General features: G+C 42.4%; 1 pseudogene; it reads left to right on the top strand.

The window, feature by feature from the left end:
• The first annotated feature begins 11229 nt into the window (after nucleotides 1-11229).
• The window catches only part of LOC108296566, a 50179-nt pseudogene continuing 40533 nt past the window's right edge, over nucleotides 11230-20875 (top strand).

Here is a 20875-nt window from a genome sequence, read left to right as displayed (position 1 = left end):
ACTGCCTGCATTGTAGCCCGGGATAACTCCACCCAACCAGCACCCCACCATGGCAGTGCAGCAGAGATAGCGTCCCTGACCTTCCCCCACCCACTGCAGACAGTACAAGTTAGCGCACACGACCTGCCTCCCGCCCCCACCACTGCAGGCAGTGTAGCGCCAGGTAGCCAACCAACGCACCCCGCCGCCAGCAATGCAACCCCTATAGTGCCCTCAAACACCCCTTGGGCAGTGCAGCTCCCGAAGGACACCCAATGTGCCCCCGAGGTGGGCAGTGCGGCCAGGGATAACTCACCTACCGCGCCATGTTTCTGTCACTCTGGCTGAGCTGCAGTCTCCGATGTCGCCCCCAACCACAGCGAGCAAGCCGCGGTGGCACAGGCTGCAGACTCCCTTTTCCTCCTTTTCCAGCCCAGCAGGAGAAGCTCCCGCTGCCAGCCGCCCTACTACCTCTGCGAGCACTCTCCACCCGCAGCGAGGCCGTGCAGCAGGTTCCAGCTTCCAGCCCGCAGCAGGCTGCGCCCCCTCCTCCCAGATCTCTAAGCTGGGAATTGAGTAGCTTGGAAAACAGACGTGGGAGAGCCTGAAACTGCCTGACACTAGCTCAGCATGCTTTATATACTGAGGTTACGGCCCTAGGATTCCTGGACTACATGTTCTGATTGGATGAGAGAAAAATATCTAGGCCTACTCTGATTGGACTTTATTTTCATGCTGTGATTGGTTGGCTTAAGACTTGCTCTCATCCAATCAGAACATGATAATAAACTCCAATCAGAGAAAGTCTGGAGTTTTTTCTCATCCAATCACAACATGCAGTCCAGGAACATCTGTGCGCATAACCTCAGTATATAAACTATGCTGAGGGGGAAATCGGGCCTTTTCAGGTTCCTGTGTCTGCCGGTAGAGTTGCGTTTAGAGGACCAGGTGGTAGGGGAGCCACTGGCAGTAAGGTGGAGACTAGAGCCTGTGGCACCGCGGCTCCCCTCGCTGTAGTTGGTGGTGGCGACAGACACTGCTCTGGTGACTGGAGCGGTAGGAGGGGAAAAATAGTTTAGGGGTATCAGGAAGACAGTAAAGTCCGCGGTTAATGCCAAAGGGAAAAGAGAATGGTGAGAAGGGAGGGCGTTGCAAAAAGACGTTGGGGAAAAGATGGTGGGAAAAACGTTTTTTGGAAGGTGGAGGGGGATAAATAGGGTGGGGAGCAGGAGGGAGAGAAGGTTTTGCAGAACGATTGTGGGTAAAAAGTTTATGGGTAGACGGAAGGGTACAAGAGGGTGGCAAGTGGGAGGAGAAAAGATAGAGTGGTGAGGGGGACAAACGGGAGTGAGGAGGGAGAGGGTTTGCAAAAACACGGTGGGGAGAAAAGAAGGACGGTGGGGAAAGAAAAGACCATAGGTAAAAAGATTTTGGGTAGACGGAGGGGGAAAAGGGTAGCAAGTGTGAGGAGAAAAGAGAGGGTGCAGAGGAGGAAGACGAGAGGGTGGCAAGCAGGAGGGAGAGAAGGTTTTCTGAAAAGACAGTGGGGAGACAAGTTTTTGAATAGGTGGAGAGGGAAAAGAGGGTGGCGAGCGAGAGAAGGAAAAGGCAAGTGGGAGGGAGAGAAGGTTTTGTGAAAACAAAGTGGGCAGAAAAGAAAGATCGTGGAGAAAGAAAAGATGGTGGGGAAAAGGTGTTTGGGTAAATGGAGGGGGAAAAGAGGGTGGTTGGGGGGGAGGGTTGGCAAAAAGGTTGGGGGAAATAGTTCGAGGTAGAGGGAGACCAAAAAAGAGGGTGGTAAGTAGGATAGAGCAAAGAAGAGGACAAGCAGGAAGGAAGGGAAGACTTTGGAAAGATGGTGGAGAAAAATATGAAGGGTAGATGGAGGGTGAAAAGAAAGTGGTGAGCTCTGGGAGAAGGCTTTGCGAAAAGACAGTGGAGAAATGTTTTTGGGTAGATGAGGGGTTAAAGAGGATGATGAGCAGCAGGAGTGGGGAGAAGGCCTTGGGAATAGACGGGGGGGTCGGGAAATGTGTTTGCTTGGATGAAGGAGCAAAAGATGTTGAGAGCAAGAGGGGAGGAAAGAGGGTGGCTAGGGGGAGGGGGAAAATGGGCAAAAGTTCTTGGGTAGACAGATGGGGTAAAGGGTGGTGAATGGGGAGTGTAGAGAAGGCTTTGCAAAATGACGGTGGGGGGAAAGTTTCGGGGTAGATGGAGTAGGAAAAAGATTGGCGAGAGGGAAGGGGCTAAAGGCCATCAGGAAAAGAAGGTGGGGAAAATGGTGGGGGACAAAGCTTTTGGGTAGATTTTAAAAACCAGATTATTTGTTTTTGAGTAGTTTGAGTTCTTTGTATATTGTGTGTTAATCTCTTCCGTGATGCATAGTTTGGAAATACTTTCTTCCATTCTCTGGGTGGTTTCTTCATTCCCTGGGTTGATGGCTTCCTCTGCTTTGCAGAAGCATTTGAGTTTGAGGTAATTTCATTTTTGCTTTTGTTGCTTGTGCTTTAATAGCTATTTGAAAATTCCTTATCCTAACCAATTTCATAAAGCTATATTCTATGTTTTCTTTAGTAGTTTCAGGGTCCCACGTTTAAATCTTTACTTTCAGTAGATTTTTTTATATGGTAAGATTATAGTCTAAATATATTCTCAAACATGTGGGTGTTGGGTTTTCCTAGCACAGTTTACTGAAGAGATTGTCCTTTCCAAGTGTATGTTCTTGGTGTCTTTGTTAAAAATGAGTAAACCGTAAATGCGTGAATTTATTTCTGATTTCTCTGTTCCGATTCATTTGTCTATGTCTGCTATTTGTTCGTCTGTCCCTCCCCCGTCCCTTTTTTTGATAGTACCATACTGTTTTGGTTACTATACATTTGATTTGTAGTATCTTGAGATGCCTCCAGCTTTTCTATTTATTCCAGATTCTTTTGTCTATCTGAGGTATTTTGCATTTCCATGTAAATTTTAGGATGGCATTTTTCTGTTTCTATGAAGAATGTCTTTGTAATTTAACATGGATTGCATTGATTCTGTAGATCACATTGTGTCATAGATATTTTAACAATATACTTCTAGTTCATGGATATGGGGTATCTTTCCATTTACTTGTCTGCTTTAATATCTTTCATCTATATTTTATATTTTTCATTGTGGAATCTTTTGCCTTTTTGGTTGTTTATTCCTAGTTATCATTACTTTTGTAAATTTGGATGCATTTTATTTCACTCTCTTAATTGCTCTTGCCAGGACTTCCAGTACCATGATGAATAAAAGTAAAAGTAGCCACAGTAGTTCAAGATCTTAACGAAAGAGCTTTTAACTTTTCCCATTGATTATGAGGTTAGCTGTGGGTTTGTCGTATATGGCCTTTATTGTGGTGAGATATGTTCCTTTTGTACTTATCTTGTTGAGGTTTTAACGTGGAAGAATGTTGATTTTTGTTTTTTTCAGCATCTACTGAAATAATTGTACAGTTTGTTTTTTTTTTTATTTGCTGAATGTGCTGTAGCACATTTATTTGTGTTTATTGAATCATCCTCATATTCCCGGGATGAATCCCACTTGATCATGGCAGATGATCTTTTTCTTGTGTTGTAAAATGCAATTTTCAAGTATTTTGTTGAGAATTTTTTGCATGTGTTCATCAGGGATATTTGCCTATGGTCTTCTTTTTGTGTTGTATCCTGGTCTGGTTTTTGTACCAGGGTCTTACTGTCTCCTAAAACAAGTTTTGAAGCCTTCCTTTTTCTTCATTTTTTAGGGAATATTTTGAGTTATATTGGTATTAACTGTTTTAAAAATGTTTGATAGAATTCAGCAGTAAAATCATGACTTTTGTGGTTTTCTTTGACTTTTTTATTACAGCTTTAATCGCATTACCCATTATTGGTCTGTTCAGGTTTTTTTAAAATTTCTTTGTCGTTCTATCTTGGAAAATTGTTAATGTGTCCAGAAACTTGTTCACTTCCCCTGGATTTTTTAATATTTGTATATGGGTAATTTTTAAAAATCTCTTAAAATTCTTTGTATTTCTCTTTTCAGTTGTAATGTCTTCTTTTTCATCTACGATTTTGGTGTTTTTTTTCTTTTCCTTAGTCTAGTCAAAGCTCATCAATTTTGATTTTTTTCTAAAAAACGCCAGCTTTTTGTTCCATTGACTTTTTGTATTTTTCATTCGTTTTTAAAAGTTCTTCGGTAATGTTTATGATTTTTTCCTACTAAATTTATGATTTGATTTTTCTTGCTTTTCTCATTACTTGAAGTGTACTGTCAGGTTGGCTATTTGAGATATTTCTACTTACCTCATGGAGGCACTTCTTTTCCTCTTACAGCTGCTTTTGCGGCAACCCACAGGATTTGTTATGCTGTGTTTCTATTCTTGTTACAATAAATTTTTAATTTCCTTATTTATTGGTTGTTCATGAGCATGTATTTTAATTTTTATGCATTTGTACAGGTTGTTAAGTTCCTTCTGTTACTGATTTCTAATATTCCACTATGGTCTGAAAAGATACTTGATGTGATTTCTCTTTATCAAAAGTGTTGTGACTTGTTTTTTGGGCTAACACAGTCTGTCCTGGAGAATACTCCAGGCTACTCAGTAGAATGTGCATTGTGCAGTTGTGGAGTGGAAAGCTATGTGAATGTCTCTTAGGTCCGTTCGGTCTTATAATAGTTTTTAGACTGATTTATTTAACTTTTAATGTTGAAATATGCCGTATTTGACTGAAGTGGAGAGAATACTATAATAAGCCCTGTGTACTCGCCACTCAGTTTCAACCAGTATCCAGTCCCAGCCAGTCGTCTTTGTCGTTTTCACTTCTGCCCCTCCACAGAGCTATACTCGAAAGGCCTTGGGCCTTTAAATCTAAAGATTGGTGTGAGTCAGTATTATTTATAAGTTTTAAGGTAAAATGTTAATGTTTTACAATGGTTACCTACTTTCATGAGAATTTTTTTGAGGAATCCATAAATACAGGCCCCAGTTGTCTCAGATTAGTAGACTGAATTGTAAAGCTTACAGCATTTTCAGTACTAATTTGATGGTGTGACATTGCATATCCTTCACCTAATAAGGTATGCTTCAGGTGGAAAGACTCCACTTAAACATAGTGAGTGGAATGATTATGAAAATAAATGCTGAAAGTTTTATCCATAAGCTCCAATTTAAGGCATATTCTTTGTAATATGAGTTAGTAAACCAATTGCTACCATATAGAGAGATACTACTTATTTTAGACTGAGGAAGAAAGAGCTAAGGGGAAACATATTGCTGTTTTAAAATACAAAAGATTTTTTTTTTGAGACTGATTTTTGCTCTGTTGCCCAGGCTGGGAGTGCAGTGGCATGATCTCAGCTCACTGCAACCTCCACCTCCTGGGTTCAACTGATTCTCCTGTCTCACTCAGCCTCCCAAGTAGCTAGGATTACAGGTGTGTGCTACCACACCCAGCTAATTTTTTTTTTTGCATTTTTTGTAGAGACAGGGTTTCACCGTGTTAGCCAGGATGGTCTCAATCTCCTGACCTCGTCATCTGCCCACCTTGGCCTCCCAAAGTGCTGGAAGGACAGGTGTGAGACACCACGCCCGGCCTAAAATAGAAAAGATACTTAACTTTTGTGCTATGTTCTTCCAAAGACTAATATTAAAGTCTCTGAATGGAAACTCCACAGGAGCAGACTTCAGTTCAATATATATCATTCGTATATTAACATAATTTTTTTTTGCCATATACGGAGTACTGGCTTTGTACCAGAGAACAAGATAGATGTATTTACCTCTATTACTTCATCTGGCTATCCCTATAACCCTTGAGGTATATATTACTATCCTCATCTTACAGATGAAAAAACTGATGTTCAGAGAGGTTCAAAGTAACTTACTGAGTTTGTAAGAGCTTGTGCCTCTCTTACTATGTAATTATGAATAAAACTGTTATTCTGCACTCTTAGTCATTTAAAATTAGAATTACTCATTTCAAGTTGTAATTAGGAATGTTTAAAACTTGACTCAGTCAAGCTTTCAAAAAGAAAGAAACATTTGTCATGCTAAATTACCACATTCTGCTGCTGATAACTATTTGACCTTTTCTTGGTCCCTGGTCCATATGCATTTTGAATGTTTATTTGAGGGTTCAAGCCATCTTCCCTGAAAGTCACACTGAAGCTCTCATTTTGGAAGTGGGAGGTTATTGTTCACTCAGCCTCCTTAATGGCTTTTATGTTAGAAAAAGCATGTTTATAATTTGAGTAGGAAAATCATGTATATTATACCTGTGAGAAAACGCTTTCAGATGCTGACTTGGGATGCTGTCTCATTGCAGACAGTCTTTACCTGTATTCTACTAACTCAGTTGGAAGAGGAGTAAGCAAATTGGGGTCTGGATTACATGATATTCTCAGGCCAGTTGTATGGACCTTCCTAAATGATTTGGCTGGAACATTTTCCTCCTTGCATAAATTTCTGTGAAGAAGATACTCGGGGCCCATTCCAGCTTCCCATAGGCTGTTAATCAAATAACAACTCTGAAGTAATTCAGATAATTCCAATCTTCTCTTATTGCCACCTCTCCACATCTTGTTCTGTTAATAAATTTTAGCTTTGTTTTGTCTTGGAAGAGTTTGGTGGCCCTACACTCACTGTTTTCAGCCAGAAAATCCTCTGTGGATTTTTATAACAGTATCAGTAACTTCTCCATATTGATAAGCGGACATTTTTCTGCTTAAGTCTCTTGGACCTTGGCTCCGACATTAGACTTTCAAGTGATTTTCAGTTGGGATGTAAGATCCACAAATTGCTGTTTGAAGAAACTACAGTTTACATTTGGATCCTTGTCTACATTTAGATCTTTTCCCTAAATTTTCCTTCTCTCTGATTGTGGAAAGCCAATATTTGCTGTAATTTGATAGTTCTGAAGTTAATGTAATATAATCACTTTCCTTCAGAGGTTTTACATACTTAGGACTTTTTTTAAAAATTTGGTCAAAAATGTTGTTTGTGTACGTTAGAGCTCATGTGGGGTTTCCAACATAGCCAGGTGATTCAGTGCGTGCTCTGTTTTCTTCCACAGAGGATTTGTGTACTGCCAGAACGAGGAGCTGGAACTAGCATAGGTGGCTTTTGGCAGCGGGCAGTCTTTTAAACTGGCCTGACTTTCGATAATAAACCTCCAGGTCATTGACCAGAACACGAAGGCATCTTTGTGTTTGTCATTTCGGAGGCGTTAAGGAGAGTTCCTGACATCATCAGAAGTAATAATAATATAGTTGATATATTTTCCTCCCGGAGTGGCATCCTTTTAATTGTTATAGTTTGGGCATTCTGTGTTTTTTTTTGTTGTTTGTTTTTATATGTGTGTGTGCTACAGTCTATAACAAACTTATTTATGATTAAGAAAAAATTCCAGACAAACATGGTATAAATAGTGGCGGTTTTATTTTTTTTAACCAGATCTATTTTGGGAAAACATCATTTCCTTATTCAATTTGTTCTAAACAGCTTTTCTGTGGGAAAGGGAGCTTTGAAATTAGCCTAGAGTAGAATCATTGTGTGCTAGGGATTAAGAGCTTGTCTTTAGTGTTTTTCTTTCTCTTATTTATTTATTTATTATACTTTAAGTTCTGGGGTACATGTGCAGATCTTGCAGATTTGTTACATAGGTACACAAATGGCATGGTGGTTTGCTGCCTGCATCACCCCATCACCTACATTAGGTATTTCTCCTAATGTTATCACTCACCAATCTCCCCACCTCCTGCTATCCCTCCCCTAGCCCTCACCAACCCCAACAGGCCCCAGTGTGTAATGTTCCCCTCCCTGTGTCCTCATTGTTTAACCCCCACTTATGAGTGGGAACATGAGGGTTTGGTTTTCTGTTCTTGGGTCAGTTTGCTGAGAATGATGGTTTGCACCTTCATTCATGCCCCCCTGCAAAGGACATGAATTCATTCTTTTAATGGCTGCATAGTATTCCATTGTGTTATATGTGCCACATTTTCTTTATCCAGTCTATCATCGATGGACATTTAGGTTGGTTCGAAGTCTTTGCTATTGTAAAGAGTGTCATAATGAGCATACATGTGCATGTGTCATAATGAGCATATGTGTGCATGTTTCTTTATGATAGAAAGATTTATAATTATTTGGGTATATTCCCAGTAGTGGGATTGCTGGGTCAAATGGAATTTCTATTTCTAGATCCTTGAGGAATCACCATACTGTCTTCCACAATGGTTGAACTCATTCACACTCCCACCAACAGTGTAAAAGCGTTCCTATTTCTCCACATCCTCTCCAGCATCTGTTGTCTCCAGATTTTTTAATGATGATCATTCTTACTTATGGGAGATGGTATCTCAATGTGGTTTTGCTTTGCATTTCTCTAATGACCAGCAATGATAAGCATTTTTTCATGTATTTGTTGGCCACATAAATGTCTTATTTTGAAAAGTGTCTTTATATCCTTTGTCACTTTTTGATGGGGTTGTTTTGTTTTTTTCTTGTGAATTTTAGTTCTTTGTAGATTCTGGATATTAGCCCTTTGTAGGTTGCAAAATCTTTTTTCCCATTCTGTTGGTTGCTGGTACATTGTTTCTTTTGCTGTGCAGAAGTTCTTAAGTTTAATTAGATCCCATATGTCTATTTTGGCTTTGGTTGCCAATGCTTTTGGTGTTTTAGTCATGAAGTTCTTGCCTGTGCCTATATCCTGATGGTATTGCATATGTTTTCTTACATGGCGTTAGCTTTTATGTTTAAAACTTTAATTCATCCAGAGTTAATTTTTGTATAAGGTATAAGGAAGGGGACCAGTTCAGTATTCTGCCCATGGCTAGCCAGTTTTCCCAACACCATTTATTATACAGGGACTCTTTTCCCCATTGCTTGTTTTTGTCAGGATTGTCAAAGATCAGATGGTTGTAGATGTGTGTCATTACTTCCGAGGCCTCTCTGCCATGGCACCTGATATATTACACTGCAGTTACCTGCTTTTCTGTCTGACTTCACTGTCCCTGCACACCTTTCAGTCTAGACCCTGTCCTACTCATCAGTGTATCCCTAGAACATTAACACAGTGCCTGACGTTAGATTGATAACAATAACAATGATGGTAACTACCTTTCTTCAGTATCTCCTAGGTGCCAGGCCCTGGCCTAGGCAATTTACAATCATTTTTTCTTCTACCTGTGAGGCATAACTATAGTAGGTTTATCTGGCTAGACACCTAGTAAGCAAATATTTTTTGTTCAATGAAAGAATGCTGCTCAGAGAGAGTAAGTAACTTGCCTAAAGCCACACAGCCAATAGTAGTAGCACCAAAACTTGAACCTTTGGTTCTCTGCTGTGTAATTTGAACTCTTTACCCTGCAACTTTCTGCCTTTCAACCAAAGTTGGATTAAACGGTTAGAGTTGGCATCTGTGGCATGAGTGCCCCAAGAGTAGTAACATCCAGAAGTTAAGTTGAACGTTACATTTTTTCTTGTCTGTCACTCAGCTGTCATTCCTAGAGAACAGTGACTGAGTCTCTTGTTTACCACTGTCATCTCCGGAGCACATAGTAGTAGCTCAATAATTGCTGGATGAATAAAATGAAGAAATTAACAAATAGAGGCCCAGTTGACCTCATTTCTTGTCACAAATGCAGACAGTTGGGAATGTCTGATATTTATTTGAAGCAGAAGGTACAAGACTGGGAATTAAACAGATGTTAAATCTCCAAACGCGGTTTACATTTGAAGTTATGCTAGGTTTCTCTATGTTGTTGCAGGAACTTTGACACTGTCCAGGAAATCAGGGCTGCAGGTCACAAACTACCTACATGCATTGGGAGCACTTTGGGAATACCACAGGCCAATTAGTAGCTGTCAACCTTCTAGACTTCTGGAACAGTATGGTTACATCAACTAAATGAGTTTTTACTTTTCAACTATGTACAAAACAGGTCTGGAAAAACATTCATATGAAATCACTTGAGGGGTCAGAGGTAGCCTCCAGAAAACCAGTGCCCCTTCGCAAAGTGATAGAAAATTGAACATTGTTCTTACTGTTCCCAGAAGGCATCTGATGACCTCCAATTACTTTTATTTTAAGTTTCTCAGCTCTTCTATTTCTGGATTTAAAAAATAAAAATAAAAAACCTAACCAACAGGTATTTGTGGTTACCCTGTTCCCTCATTGTAAGTGCTTATCTTTGGCAGTAAAAATTAATACATAGCTACACATTTAACATGAAGTGGTGCAAAGCTTGTTGATTATGCTGAAACAGAAGAATGTTTAGTATTAGAAGCGTGTGCCTTCATATCTAATATACAGAATTGGTGTTTGTCTTTTCCTCCTGATGAACTTGGTGAATTTAATAACCCCTCAAGTGCTAAGTTAGGATCTGTCATAGGCCTTCATTTTTTTTTTTCTTTGAGATGGAGTCTTGCTCTGTGTTGCCAGGCTGGAGTGCAGTGGCACAATCTCGGCTCACTGCAACCTCCGCCTCCTGGGTTCAAGCAATTCTTCCGCCTCAGCCTCTCGAGTAGCTGGGACCACAGGCACGTGCCACCACGCCCGGCTAATTTTTGTATTTTCAGTAGAGACCGGGTTTCACCATGTTGGCCAGGATGGTCTTGACCTCTTGACCTCGTGATCTGCCCACCTCGGCCTCCCAAAGTGCGAGGATTACAGGCGTGAGCCACTGCGCCTGGCCATATTTTTTACTTTGTTTCTCCTTCTCCTTCTTCTCAGCTTTCCCTCTTGGCTTTCTTTTTTTTCCCCTTCTTTCCATGTTCATTAAATAACTTTGAGTTAGCCTTTGCATTACGTACTGGAGATATAAAAATGAGTAAGACACAGTTCTTGTCCTTTAAATGAAATTAATAATCTTAAAAGAAATGTCAGAAAGTGCTGTCTCTCTAAAACTTTGCTCTAATAAGTGTTAGATACAACATATATACATAAGAAGTGATTTGTATTAACAAGAACCTTTACATCTGTTGCATGACCTTTCATATTTATTCTACCGCATGAACTTGTATATTTTTGCCATATAATTTGTGTATATTTTTCTTAGAGATAACTATCTGTTCTATTTTTACCAGGAAGCCTAGTGAATTCTAATCTCTGACATAATAGCATTAACGATGAGCTGATAGGATTAATTGAATTTATATGTTTGTGTCTCTAATGGAGATTTCCTCCCTTTCATGCCCAGGTGCACCAGGTGGTGCCAGTGCCAGTTACTCACCTCCCTGTTGGCAGCACCATGAGCACTGTGCACCTGTCTTCAGATGGCACTTACTTACATTGGACCTGGACTCCTGCCAACCTGAAAGAGAAAACACCGAACGAACATTCTGTCTTCATGGACATTTTCGAACTTGCGGTTAGTTTTAACTTTTTAATTTTCTCACTTATGTTTTTGTAGAAATGTTTGTTTGCTTTCTTATCATATCGATGTACAAAGGGCCTAACACCCTTGCAGCATGTACAGTGTGTTCATTGTTTCCTGCACCCTCTGCACCTGCACCCTCTGCACCTAGACTCTCTTGCACCTGCACCCTCTACACCTGCTGCACCTATACTCTCTGCACCTTCAGCCACTGTACCTCACCTGCTGCACCTACATCCACTGTACCTACTACCTGCTGCACCAAACCTTCTGCACCTACATCCAATGCACTTCTACTCCCTGTTGCACTTAACACACTGCATTTACACCCACTTTGCTGGTGAATCAGGTGACCATTACCACGTACATGATGGGTGGGTAACTTGGGGGCCAGCCGCCATGCGAGTACAGCATGTTCATTCTTCATCCTGCTCTTCTTCAGTCTGTCCAGCCTCAGCATCATCTGCGCTGTGAGTGTGAAGTGCTGCCTGGCCACCAACTACCTACTTCAACAACCACAACATGCACCAGCTGTGGGCGGTCTCACACTCTGTGTGGTCTTTGTGCTCAGCTTGCTCTTCTGCGCTCTACCCACATGGACCTCCCTAACTTGGCACTGCGGTACCCGAAGACCCGGTGCTTCATCACTGGCCCACCAGCTTGAGGGCGCTGCCACCTACTCCTATTGCAGGTAGCTTCAGCCCCTTTTTCTGTCTCCCCTCTTGGCCTCTTCAGCCTGCTCCCATGTGGCTCTGCTCTGACCATATCACCAGGTCATGTGCTGCACCTCGCTGGGCACACAGCAGCACCATGGAGCTGCCACTGCTGCTGGGTTGGGTGGCTTTGGCCGCCTCCTGGTGCCAAGTCCCCAGCCCTGCCATCCCTCAGTCTCAGTGACTTTTGCTGCCCCAAGAGTTTGGCAGCATTGTGGGTGCCAAGGTCCAGGTGATCTCTTCCTCATCACGACCTCCCTGGTGGTGCTTATCTGTTCCATCCCACTCCCTTGGTGAGGGACCAAGGCTGGGGCCCCACTTGGCCCTTTTCCAGTATCCACCTCCCTGCTCTGTTCCTGGCTCCTGCTTTCCCACTGAGTCCTTGATGGTGACTGTGTCTCCTTCAGGCCATCTGGAATTCCCACACTGGGCTTCTCAGAGCAGACAGGACTTCTTTGAAGTCCTGACTGTGGAGGAAAAGTTAAATATTAAATTTGAACTCAATTGAATATGGACACCAACAATGGTCTCCTAGTTTGGGAATGAGTTGAGTGACCCCCTTGAGGCGTTTATTCAGCATTGTTTTGGAGAAATCTCTATTTCAGTCTATTTCTATACATTAGTTATTGAAAAACAACAGAAAATTACAGAAACAAGTTGACATTTCTGTGTTCCTTAAGCCAGGCCACGAAGGCCCTCCTGACTGAGCCTCATGCCAAACAAGTTGCTACAAGGAGAGCTGGGGTCCCACACTGCACCTAAGCTCCATGAGACCCTCCTCATCTGTGCACTGATGAGGGGCCATGGCCAACTGGAGCCCAGGCTGTTGCTTCCCAATGTGGTGGTGAATCCTCCATAGTTCGATGAGTGTGAATATTTTTTCTCTTCTCCCCTTCCCATTGCAATTGCGTATTATATCAATCTGCTTACCATATCATTTGCTTATTATATCTGCATTGCCATTTACGTGGAATAAAGGTTGTTTATCCTTAAAGGTATCTGTGCATGACTTCCACCTTTATGTGATTTCCACACAGAACACTGACCCTAAAGGGATTTAGTGGGTGTTTTGCCCGTACATCCCCTAGTTTGTTTTCCCAAAAGCTTCGGTTCTTTTCACTCCCTGGGCAGCCCTTACCCTCGCTGTCTGACACTGGCCAAGTCTTTGGGAACACCCCCCACCTGCTCTCTTAGACAGTTAGGGAGCCTGCTGTAGTGTGACTTAGCCCAGGCCTCCACACTGCGACTGTGAACTGCAGAGTCTGAAATGACAACAGATGGTGATCTTTCCATTGTAAACCATCTCTGAGGAAAGTAAAGTTTTTGGTGTTTTGAATTATGCAAGGCTTTTGGATTTTTCTCCTGTGAAATTGTGTAGAATTTTAAAGCTAAAAGATACGCCAGAGGTTTTTTAGTCTAAATTCTCTCACTTCACTGAGGGAATGAATTATTTGCTTAAATTAGTCCAGCAGAACCTACATAGTCAAGCTAGGATCCCTGCTTTTTACTATGGTGGTTCCTGGGAGAACAGCTTTTAAAGCACCCCAATTTTAATTGATCCACAGGACATGGTTCAGACTCAGTTCTTTTCATTCTGTCTAGATAAATGAAGCACAATTTCTCAGGGATGCTAATTATGGACAGGCTGATATACATAGGATATTGAATTTGAATTCTCTACATCTGTGAGAGGTACAGTACCGATGCAGAGAAACCGAGTTTCAGAGATAGTTCTCTTGTTTATTCAAGCCAAGCCCTACAGCTTTAATGGACTTAGGCCATCTAATGCCAGACCCAGCTCATGTATTGCTACATGTCTCCTAGAATTTTGGCCTTCGTAAAGTGGGTCGGAGTTTTGGTACACTTTGGACAACAACTTTTAAAAATTGCCTTTGGATTAACTTTTAAAACATAAGCAGGACGTCTCAAGTCCTATCTAGTTCTCTACTTTGCCTGTGGTTAAAACGGAGTTCGCCAGAAGCAGGTGGGAAGAAGAATGTAACACTTCATCTGGAGTTTCTCTTGGAAGTGGCTGGTTCTGAGGTGGTCTATCTCTCAAAGCACTACATTATTGGAGATTCTAAATTACCAACTGGAAATGAGATAACAGCTTTCTTTATGCTTCAGTTGAGAGCAAGAGAAAATAAATGTAAATGTAATGGGCTATTATTTCTTCCTTTTTTTTTGTCTTTTTGAGACAGAGTTTTGCCCTTGTTGCTCAGGATGAAGTGCAATGGTGAGACCACTGCTCACTGCAACCTCTGCCTCTTGGGTCCAAGTGGTTCTTCCTCAGCCTCCCAAGTAGCTGGGATTATAGGTGCCCACCACCACACCCAGCTAATTTTTTGTATTTTTAATAGAGATGGGGTTTCATCATGTTGGCCAGGCTGGTCTTGAACTCCTAACCTCAGGTGATCCACCCACCTTGCCTTCCCAAAGTGTTGGGATTACAGGCTAGAGCCACTGTTCCCTGCTCTCCTTCCTTTTAAAAATTAATACTGTCCAAGCATCTTTGATGTAAAAATGTTCTAATTATTTGAAGATCTAAAGGAAAGAAATTCTGGGGGCTATATTTGCGGTTTGCAGATTAACCACATTTCCACTAACAAAAAAATACTTTCCACTATGTATAATGTCAACTTGTTAGACATTTGGGACAACTTGTTAGACATTTGTCCAAATGTCACGACTTGTGCATTATCAGACTCAACAACAAACAAAATAAAAAATAATTGAGAAAACAGGAAAAACAATATAGCAATGAAAAATACTAATTGAAAGCAGTACAGCGTAACAACTTTACACAGCATTTACTTTTGGTTAGGTATTACAGTAACCTAGAGATGATTTAAAGTGTACAGGAGGATGTGCATAGGTTGTATGCAAATGCTATGCCATGTTACATCAGGAACTTGAGTGTCTCTGGAGTTGAGTATTGGTGGGGACTCCTGAAACCAATCCTCCACAGACACTGAGGGGTTTCTATATCACCAGCAGAGAGGACGAAGAGTAAAGGTCTCAGTCTTACACAGTGTTGGGTTCAAACCCTGGCTCTGTCAATTCTAATTGATTCCTGTTCCACAAATAAAACAATATTTTTCTTTACAGTGGTAATTTCCCAGGTTGCTATAAGAATCAAGTGGAGCCTAAGTGAGAATCTGGTTTATCTTAGACTATGAAACACTATCAGTTTCCTTTTCCTCTGAATTCACTGCTGTTGAGCATAAATAACATTTCTAAATTTAATTCATCCTTTCTAGATAATTGGCTTATTCTCTCTTCTGATCTTCTTTGCCTTGAGTCATTTTTTTGACAGTAAGTCGTTAATGGATGCAGCAGCAGTTTACCCAGTGACACCAGTACAGTGAATACCAAAAAGCTTCTGGTAAAATCAAGGCTTTAATTTGGGAGTGCTGTTCTAGGGAGTAGACAGTGGTAGAGATCAAGCCCTGAAGATGGTGAATATAATTCTATCCATGGGTGGTTTCCTAAGCTAGCCCCCACCTTCTGACTAGGGTGCATGTAGGCCAGCAGTTCTTAAACTTTGGCATATGCAAGAATCAACTAGTGGGCTCTTAGACACCTAGAGCCTGGGCCCCCAGCATTCTAATCCAGGAGGCCTGAAATGGGGCCTGTGAACCTGCATTTATAATAAGCTCCAGCTGAGGCTGATGCTGCTGGTCAGTGGCCTGCACTTGGTCTAGACAACCAAACACATTTTGGCAATGGCCTCCGGCAGGCCTCCAAGGGACAGGGAAAGCAAGGAACATGTCTCCTTAGAATCTTTGATTTACAAGCCAAGCCTCCAGGTATTTGAATCTGTTATCCAGGTATTTAAATCAGCACATTTATCTCAAATATGAGATAAATGCATATGAGATATTACTAGGTATAGAATATGTAAAGAAAAACATGACAGACTAGGTCTTTCTCAAGACATTTCTAGTATAATGGGGCGGGCAGACCTCAAAGAAAAAGACGTTTCAAAGAGTATTTAATTTCAATTGTATTATGACTAGAATAAGTAAAATGCAGCCTAGTCTTTCTTAGGGTCATCGGCGAAGTGACATTTCAGGCCACCTGTAACTCTAATGTCTGGCCATATCACTCAAGCTAGTCTCCGTTTAAAGCTATCCACTGCCTCTGAAGAACATGTCCCAATGTCACTACACAGAAAACAGGCACTTACTGCCTGTGAAATGCAGAAAAAACTTACACTGAAAGTTAAGGCCGCCCTGTCTAGTTTCATCTTACTTCTAGCATTTCTACCGCTTCCCTCTTTGTGGCTCTTGTTTCTAGGTAGATTAGGCTGCTCTGCTCTAACTCAAGTATGCTGTGAAACTTCTCAGATACCCTGACTCAGGTCAGATCTCTATTTTCTGGGTACCAACAGTTGAAACTTACTGTAGTTTCTCTCCCAATATAGATCTATGAATACTTGTCTTATGTCCTTACTAGACTGTAAGCTCCTGAAGGATAGGATCAGTATCCCACTCATGTCAATACCATGGAACTTCTAGCACAGTAATGTATGTTTCTTAAGTGTAGGCTGAATAAAACATATTTTTATATGTGTAAAAAGATGATTAAATTCAAAAGGGAAGATCATTCTGATCTCCATTTTAATTGTATTCTCCCTAAAATTGTACATCTATAATTCTGATTTATCATATATAATGCAATGCTAAACTCTGCATCATCTAAGTAATTTCAAAGAGTAGTTAATCTTAACACCTTGTATTACAGATAAGAAATTGTTTTCTAAGGAAAAAATCTTAAATCACAGGCTTACAATACAGTTAAACACCTTTGTTCTTACTATAAATTACAAATTTTGCTAAATCCAAAAGGAGTAAGAGCTTCCTGGAGAAAGCGCTGCTTCCAATGCAGAGACAAGGAAAGGAAGAGCAGAGTGAACCTGAGGCCTCTTGGGCCAGAAAAGGAAGAAAATACTAAAAACGAACGGGACGTTTGTCAAAGGCCACATAAGTGTACTTCAAGGGGCTTTTATTTGTCACATTTTGGACAATTTGGGCAGGAACATACAAATGACAGGAATGGATTATATATTGAATAGAAAAAAATCTTTACACTAGAAAGGGAACAGAGTGGAAGAGAAAGCGTTTGTTTTTTGTTTTCCAACAATTCCAATGTAGAAGAAATAAAAGCAACAGAAAATCAACATGTTACAACCACCACAATAACTGGTTTAAGCAAGAGTCACCAATAAACACTAAAGGAATACGGATGATTAGAATGTTTACATGGTCTGAAGGTATCACTCAGCCTATTGCTCCACAAATTATAAAGGGACAAAATTACCTTTACAAAAAACAAATCTGTAGATCTCATGTGAATTAAATAATCATTACCATAAAACCCAGATAGCCTGACATTCTTTGCCTCCTAACTTAATGCACTACAAGGAAACAATATCACTGACGAGGGTTCCCTGCCAAAGGTTTCCCCTTAATTTTCACATGAGGAAACATTCATACATATCCGTATTAGCCTGGACTCATTAGTAACATCACTGTGGTAATATATTTTTGTAAAGCTGGGAGATTTTTGGAGGCTAAAGAGATGACAACCTAAATGCAGTATATGACCTTAGGCTGGGTTCTGAACTGTGCAGATAGCTACAAATAACATTTTAGGAAAATTTGTGGAGGGCACAATTGAATGTTGAACAATAATATTGTATCAATGTTAAATTCCTAGGTATGTTGATTTGTGTTTATGGAGGAGAAACGTCCTTGTTCTTAAGAAACACACTGTTGAAGAATATTCACGTAAGTGAAGCATAACTCTTGAGAGTTGTTTCACACACTGTGATGCACACATCTGTTATTCAAAGGGAAAGAAAGCCAATGTGGCCAAATAATGCGATCATTCAGTTTGAAATATATCTTACAAAACAAATTTTTTTTCTAGACAGTTTTGCTCTGTCACCAGGTGCCAGGCTGGAGTGCAGTGGCATGATCTCAGCTCATGCAACCTTTGCCTCCCAGGTTCAAGCGATTCTCCTGCCTCAACCTCCCAAGTATCTGGGACTACAGGTGCACAGCACCATGCACGGTTAATTTTTTGTATTTTTAGTAGAGGCAGGGTTTCATCATGTTGGCCAGGATGCTCTCGATCTCTTGACCTCATGAGCCATCCGCCTCGGCCTCCCAAAGTGCTGGGATTACAGGTGTGAGCCACCACAGCTGGCCAGGAGGTGTTTTTCAGTCCAAATATCAGAAAGAAAAGCACTGCAGGCACCTATTTTCTAAAAAAAAAATTAAAATACAACTGCCACAGACCTTATTTATTCTGTCATAAACTGTTTTAAACAGGATGACATTTTTGAAGTTTCTTCATGTGAAATATTGATTTTAAAAGTTTTCTGGATATTGCCAGTAGATCTTAAAAGTTAAACACTAAATGTGCAAAATAAATGCACACCTCACAGTGAGTTTAATATAACAACCCAGTTAATACAAATAGCGTGGACAAAAATCTGATGACCACATGGAACTGACCACCTCAACAGCTACACATGACCTTGTTTTCCATAAGCCCAATTACGAAGCGGGTGGGGTTGAATTCAGGGCTCTGTTCATCTTGTTCCGACAAGAAAACTGGTGTGTCCGTTGAGGAGAGGCCTTGACAAGGCGTGGCCACGATGCGGGGATGTAGTGAGGGGCTGGAAAATGGAACTCAGAGCAGACACTGGGTTTTCGAGCCTGAAACTACAGGAAGTCCGCTGCGTTCAAAGTCTGCTTTCAACAAAATCTAGCAATGTAGCCTCAAGCAAACCACTTCACTTCTATGGGCCTCAGTTTCTACATTTGCAAAATGGGATTTATAATCCCACCCCAGCCCACAGAATTTAGAGCCAAATGAGAAGACTAGAAGAGCTCAGCTGCCAAGGGACTCTTTTAATGACTTGAGGTGGAGAAACTGAGGCCCAGAGAGGGCTGGAGCTCTGCTACTGCCACCCAGAGCCAGTGATGGACCTGAGATGAGAAGCCAGGACTCCTGCCCCTAGTTCCCCTGGCTTTCCTCGGGCTGGGGAGGGAGCGCGGTGAATGAGCAGGGCAGCCCTCCTGCCGTTTCTCTCTGGACAGGGGCAGGATGCTGGGTGAAGGGTGAAAGGAAGAGGCTGCAGAAGGCAGGGAAGCCTCAGCTCACACCGAGGCTGATTTTTAAAAATGTGGACTGTGCGGCCCTTCCCATACCTGCTCCACTCCTCCGAAGCCCTGGTTGTGAAGGGCCAAGTCTGGGTCCAAGTCTGCTGCTCCGCCTTTCTGGCTGCAGACTCCTGGGGCCCCCGCAGGTTGCCGCGGATCCGAGCCCCCAGGGCCGTGCCTGCGCCTGCAGGTCCTGGCCGAGCTCGCGGCTGCGGAGGTCAGTCCTGGCACGACCAGGGCAGGGCTACCCGAAGCGCACAGAGGCTGTCGGTGTCAATGTGAGGGCTTCTGGGCGCCTGGCATTCCTCGGAGTGGAAGCCGCTGACGAAGTCGAAGCTGCCTGCTCCTTCCTGCAGGAAGACTTGGCTCCCACAGCCGGCGAAGGGGAAGCCGAGCAGCGCCAGGAGGATTTGCGGGCGCTGCTGAGGGCTTCCATGCAGGGACAGTGCAGCAGCAGCCTGGACGAAGACGGCACGGCAACCCCCAGGGCCAGGGGAAGTTTAGCACGGGGGCCGCCGGCGGCCCGTGTTCTCCATCCCTGGAGCGGTGCAGGGCCCCGTGCACGCTGTGAGAAAGTCACGGTCCTGGGACATTGGGTCCAGCCTCTGGGTAGAAGCTGGCGATAAACGCACTCCGACCAGCCCGAGCGCCAGCCAGGCTGCGGTGCCCACGAAGCCCAGGGTGAGCGCCTCGTGGCGCAGGAAACTGGCTAGGGTGGGAGCCCGCCGGCAGGCGGCCGGAAAGTCAAAGGTCTGCTGCCCCAGCGCTGCCACCTGCTGCAGGCAGCGGAAGGCGACCTCGTGTGGCGCCCCGGGCGCGCGCCCATCTGACCCCGCAGGCTGCCGCCTCCCCGCCCCACTCAGATTCCGCATCCTCCTGGCTGAGCCCGTGGCCAGTCGCCCGCGCGCTGCCTCTGCTGCCCTCCCTGGTCTGCAGGACACACTCAGGCGGCCTCCTGCCCGGGGCGCCTGGGCTGCGCAGAGCAGCAAGGCCCAGCTTCCAGGAAACTTTTGGTAATAATTCACTTAATCTGTTCACGCATAAAATTAATAAATGTAACTAGTTTCCATTATACTGGACTTGTATGTCTTGATTCTGTTCACGATATATGAGCTAAATTTGGTTGAAATATCTATTGCATAGAAAGCCATATTTCTCTTTGTGTGCTGACAAGTGGAAGGAATAACATAAGGTCTCTGGCAAAAGAAGCTCCTTACTCATGTTTCCATGTGGTGCCATTTTTTTCGTAAGATGGCAATAATAAAAGTGATAATTGCATCCTTCCCACCCAAAATGAGTCATCCCAGTGGTTTCCTAAAGAAAAAAGAATAAAAACCTCCAGGCAGATTGGCTGCAGTCTCTTCATATTGTTTTCAATGTGCTGGAAAATAATAATTTGAATATTCTAGAGGCTCTTTTTACTCCAAAATTTGTTCACTTTTACTGCAGGGGATGGTTAAGAATTATCATTAGATGGAAAGAGGAAAAAAACGATGATAATTTCTAACAGGTGACAAAAGAATACTTTTTTAAAAATTTAATCTGTAATCTTTTCCCTCTGAAGGAAACAGAGATTTAGGAAGAGAAAAACCACCAATAGCTATGAACAGGTCATCTGCAGATTATTTTTTT

This window comes from Cebus imitator, unplaced genomic scaffold, assembly GCF_001604975.1.
Source record: "Cebus imitator isolate Cc_AM_T3 unplaced genomic scaffold, Cebus_imitator-1.0 Scaffold724, whole genome shotgun sequence".
Lineage (NCBI taxonomy): Eukaryota > Metazoa > Chordata > Mammalia > Primates > Cebidae > Cebus > Cebus imitator.
The sequence above is the reverse complement of the archived record's forward strand: the minus strand, read 5'-3'. Positions and strand labels throughout refer to the sequence as shown.